This window comes from Vicia villosa, unplaced genomic scaffold, assembly GCF_029867415.1.
Source record: "Vicia villosa cultivar HV-30 ecotype Madison, WI unplaced genomic scaffold, Vvil1.0 ctg.002678F_1_1, whole genome shotgun sequence".
NCBI classification, from domain to species: domain Eukaryota; kingdom Viridiplantae; phylum Streptophyta; class Magnoliopsida; order Fabales; family Fabaceae; genus Vicia; species Vicia villosa.
Genome location: NW_026706000.1, coordinates 169,861 through 175,812, shown reverse-complemented (window position 1 = coordinate 175,812; position 5,952 = coordinate 169,861). Strand labels below are relative to the sequence as shown.

At 24.9% G+C, this 5,952-nt stretch overlaps 1 long non-coding RNA gene across 1 annotated transcript; it reads right to left on the bottom strand.

The window, feature by feature from the left end:
• Window positions 1–3,964: 3,964 nt before the first annotated feature.
• Window positions 3,965–5,101, bottom strand: LOC131639518 (uncharacterized). The gene is made up of 3 exons (XR_009294981.1): window positions 4,963–5,101; window positions 4,387–4,845; window positions 3,965–4,234 (listed from the first exon to the last, which is right to left on the bottom strand). It is a non-coding gene; the product is annotated as an uncharacterized LOC131639518 (long non-coding RNA).
• Window positions 5,102–5,952: the final 851 nt, after the last annotated feature.

The following is a 5,952-nucleotide window of genomic DNA, read 5'->3' as shown; positions in this document are numbered from 1 at the left end:
GGAATCATGCATCAAATTTTAGGATGTTTAAAATATCTATTACTAATGATTAACTTTACGAAGTTTTATTCAGCAAATATCAAGTGTTATCTCTCACAATAACATTGAAATATACAATTTTCTCTCCTTTTTATTTTTTTTCAAGCAGGTTCTGGAAATGTATTTTCGGAGCCCCTCCTCCATATATACATTTTTGGAATAAATTAAGTTATAAAATTGGGACGAAGTTCAAAAACGAATGAATTATTTGTGTATCAGGTGCGTCAAAAAATACATTTTCAAAATTTGAAGAGATTTTTTAGATTTTTATAAGATGTTTTTTCACCAGGATGTATTTAAAAATTCCCTTTGTTAATTAGGTTAAGATAACAATTGTTTCTCCCTTTCTTTCAATGTGTATGAACGACGGGCCTTATAGATTGGACGATTTTTTTCTTTGCTGAATGTTTTCTTTACAACAAGGAAATATATAAAACCCCTTCGAGTACAAAATTTTGGATGATATACAAAGCCATAAAGAATTTATATAGTTAATGTTTAGGATTAAATGTATTTTTGGCTCCCCAAATTTCTCAATTGTTTGATTTTGGTCCCCATGTTTCAATTGTCTGATTTTGGTCCCTCAAATTTTGTAATTACTTGATTTTGGCACCCCCAAGTTCCAATTGCTTGATTTTGACGTCTTATGTTTGTCCCTTTTTGCACTTGATAGTCTCCTAATGACATGTGGACTAAATTTCTTTTTTTTATTGCTTTTGCACTTGATAGTCCCCTAATGACATGTGGACTAAATTTCTTTTTTTATTGCTTTTTCATTTATTTTTCTTCTCTTTTTAATAGTTAAACTTTGAATGTAATATTTAAAAAATATTAAATAATTCATTTAACTTATGCATAATGGCAAATTATTTTGACAAAATAAAATAGATCACTAGCTAATTAAAATAACAATTTCTTGGCCAATAACTCTCTCATAGTTAAGTATAAAGTCTCAAAGTCTAGCAATCCTATTAGTCATAGAGAATTTCAATTTTTTATAAGAGATATTGCATGCTTGTCCGTATATTCTAAGTTGAATGAAATATTTAAAATTTTTAAAATATTACATTCAAAGCTTAACTATTAAAAAGAGAAGAAAAATAGAATTGTAAAGAAGATAATTTAAAAAAAAAGAGAGAGAGAAATTTAGTTTACATATCATTAGGGGACTATCAAATGTAAAAGAGAAAAATTTAAGGGGCCAAAATCAAGCAATTGAAACCTAGGGGGCCAAAATTAAGCAATTAGAAAACTTAGCGTACCAAAATTAAGCAATTAAAATATGGAGACCAAAATCAAGCAATTGAAATATGGGAACCAAAATCAAACAATTGAGAAATTTGAGATGCCAAAACTTTTAAGCCTAATGTTTGATATTGATACGAGTTCGATAAGGTATAAGAGATATATTTTAGGATTAAAAGTTCTTTTCGTGAAGGCATTAGGATTAGAATCTTTAAAAAAAATCTAGTTACAATTTACGTGGCATGAGATGGTTTGTCCGATTTGGAAGTTGCAAAACGATATTATCTTTAAGATTATGGAGATCAATTTCTAATGTTTTGTGGATTTTATTAAATTCTCCTTTTAAAAGTGGTTTCTGAGTAAATACTTAGAATATACTCCCTCAATTCTTATTTATAACTAAATTTTAATTTTTTACATTCATTTGAATAAATGATGTATTTAGTCTTTATATTATTTAAATATAATATTTATTCAATAAATTTTAAAAGTTAAAATTTACTTATAAATAAGAATGATGTATTTAGAATTAATTTTTTATATTCATTGAATAAATGATGTATTAGCGCTATTTGTTTTTAACCCCTGGTAAAGTTTTTTTTTAAAACTCCCTCGTAATTTTCAGATTCCCTTGGACGCACCCCTGACTGCCACATTGCAACAAAGATTCCGTCTAACTGCATACGTGGCAGTCCACGTAGTATTATTTTTTGTTTTTTTAATATTTTTTAATCCACGTGGAATTTTATTTATTTATTTTTTAAAATTTATTTTTACTTTTTTTAATTATATAATATATCATTTTTATTTACTTATTTAAATTCTGAAATTTTATTTTATTTATTTTAATTATTTATTAACTTTTTTTAATTATATAATATATTATTTATATTTATTTATTTAAATTCTGAAATTTTATTTTATTTATTTTAATTATTTATTTAGGGTTCATTTTAACTAGTAGGAAACCTGTGCGTTCGCACGGGTTCTGGTGTGGATCGCGGATACGTCACCAGTTAAGTTATAAAATATATGAAGAAGAAAAAATATAAAAAATTTAGTTGTAAATCAGAAAAAATAGTTATCTTACCCCATTAGAATAATAATTGTGCAAAAACGATAAAAAAAATTAAATTATTCTATATAGAGTCGTAGTTTTAATACTGGGTGTAGATGATATTAAATGAGACAAAATAAAAATAGAAAAAATTTTAAAAAAAAAAAAGTAATTGAGATTAAATGTAAAAGAACCGCAGAATTATGTCTACTTTGGTTATAAAATAAATAAATAAAAAGAAGTTAAATATTTAAATTTAATTGTTAAAAAGGAATAAAATAAAAATAAAAATAATCAAAGATAAATATATAAGTTAACCAAAAATATATATTTAAATGAAATACATATTTTTGAAATAAAATCAAAATTGTATAAATTTTTAAATTTATAAAGAAAGATATCAATAATATATATTTTAATTATTTATGTATTATTTTTAAAATTATTGTATTTTAAATTAAAAAAATACTTACAATATAAAAATATTAGATACGTAAATAACTAAAAAATATCACATTTTTATTGTGTTAAAATTCATATATTATTTTAAATATTTTTATTTTTATTTTATTTAATTATACAAAAAATATATTAACCCATGCATTCACACAGATCTTGACCTCATTACCCATGCGTGGTACTGGTGGATTATCTGTGCGTTCACATGGAATTTGGTCTGCTTAACCGTGGTTTCACATGGTACTGACGTAATCTCCGTGCGTTCACATGGATTTTTTCCTAGTTACCCGTGTGTTCACATGGTATTGGTGTGTAGGTACTGCTGTGGACCGCGGAATTGTCACAAATTTGTCATGGAATTTCAAATAAAATATAAAATATTAAACACAAATGTTGTAAATAAGAGAATGATCTAAAAGAATTAAGTTTAATATTATATTTATTAAATTTTACATAACAATATTTAATGTTGCATTCTTAATGATATTCATAACTATAACTTAAATATTATTTAATTATATTTTTAATTCAATGATAATATACATATAAAAAAATAATATTTAAAAATGAGAAAGACAAATTTGAATGAAAAATATGTCTTTCTATTAAATATGATATTTATCTCTTGACATCGAAATATTAACTTTATATATTTTTATATTATTGTTGTATAATAATTAAACATAAACTATTACATATAAATATTTAATAAATATAACATAGTTTGTAACAAATAATATATAATTTATTGTTATCTTTAATCACAAAATATTGATATAAAAATTTTCTGTTATGAAAAAGGAAAAGTTACATCTACAACGTATCATTTAATAATAAGATAAAATTATTAGTGAAAATTACCATAAAAGTACTAAATTCATACACTTAATCATCTTAAACAAAAGCAATCAAAAGATATAATTATTAAGTATCAACAATTATTATTGTTTTAAATTAAGATTAATTCAATTTTTTACTATCAAATTTATCATAAAAATGAAAAAGTTAACACTCATTTTCCATTATAGTAAATTTGAAAAAATAAGCAGTACCATAGTATTTTTCAAAATCTTTGAAATAATATTGTCATATATGTAATATGAATTAATTTCGTTCTACTATGAAATTAATAAATAAAAAAAAAGGTAAAATAGTCATGTGTAGATTTAGGTGAAATAGAGATATATCATAAGTGAGATAATTGTTTAATAATATAATAGCATTTTACGTAAGTATTCATTACTATTAATACCTATTATTGAAAAAGAAAATGAATCATGTCACAAACCAAAAACATATTTACAAAACAATATGTAATGTATATTAGACCAGATTGTTTGATTCTTTAAAAAAATATGATTCTCGCACATTCCAATAATTCCTGCGTATAGAGCTTTAATACTACCAGCAACAGAAGTGTATACATCAACACCACTGCAAATAAGATTATATTTAAAGAACCAGGATAAATCATGTGCCATGTAGAAAATAACATAGAATCAATATTTATGATTTAACGCAGAATAATGTGAACAATGAGACTTCTATGAACAGCAGAATAATCATTGCACAGAAAGATCACATACGTAATAGACACCCATGTCGGATCGTTCGCATTGTAATCGAAACACATCTGAAACCAAAAATCGCATGCACACAAATAAAAAATAAAAAAATATATTAATCGAAGTATTATAAATGGCTTCTGCAATAACAACAAACAAACCTAACACTGACCTGTGATGAACCGATCACTAACCTGCAAATATAAACAAAAACCATATTTAAATAGTTAAAGAAATAAATCATCACTATTTCACTTGTAGTTTTTTCATTCACAAAAATTTACCAATCAAACAAAAAAAATTAGATTTACCTAGATCTGATAGAAAAGATGCTTAATAACAACAACAACAAATCAGATCCGAGAGATCATTCACAAAAACTTGCAAATCAAACCAAAAAACCAGATTTACCCAGATCTTAGAGAAAAGCTACTCAGTAACAACAACAACAACAACAAAAATCCAGATCCAAGAGAAAAGCTGCAAATCAAAGAAAAAACAGATTTAGCACTCAATAACAACAACAACAACAACAAAATTCATATGTGAGAGGAAAACTACAAATCGAAAAACCATAAAGATTCAAATATCTTTTACCTTTTACAGAAGATGAGACATGAGTGACAGCGGTTTTGGAAATAATGGCATGACATGAAATATGAAACTGGTAATGAAAGAGAAGGAAAAGAAAATGGGGAAATTAGAGAAAGAGGTTTGAGAAGTAAGATCATCAAATGGAAGAGAGAGAAAGAGATGAGAAAAATGAAGTAAATTTAGGTGAAACAGAGATATAGCATAAGTGAGATAATTGTTTAATAATATAATTAGTCTATTAAGTGTACAAAGACTAAATAACTAATAAATTTAATAGGTGTATAAAAATTAGAGATGGGTAACAAAGTAATTTCTAGAGGTATAAATTTTTTTATATTGTAGATAAGGGAAAGAGTTAGAAATCATTATCTAAAAGAAATTTGGCGATAAAGGTACCTCCAAGTTGCAAAGCAACGTACTAACCACTCGTCTATAGCTCAGATTTTGTTTATTAACTGCACACTGCTATATATGACTACTTTCGTTTATACTATTATCTTTTACTACTATTTAATAATATTTATTAATACATTTTGAATAAATACTTATTAATACTTATTACAAATTAAATATTTAGTAATATATTTTGATTAATATGGGTTAAATATAATATATTAATTAAATGTTTGAATTTTGAAAGATAGAAAAACACTTAGAAAGGGGGGGATTGAATAAGTGTGACTTCAAAAACTTGGAAGATAAAAACAATGAACACAATTATTTTTATCCTGGTTCGTTGTTAACGAAACTACTCTAGTCCACCCCCTTAGAGTGATTTACCTCAAGTGAGGATTTAATCCACTTATCCAACTGATTACAATGGTTATCCACTTAGAAACCTTCTAAGTCTTCTAGAGTATACAGATCACAACTTAATCACTCTAGGAATTCTTCTAAAGTCTACAGATCACAACTTGATCACTCTAGGAACCTTTCACAAACAATGTAAAATACTGTTTACAAGAGTATAGATTGCTTCTAATAAAGTTGTAA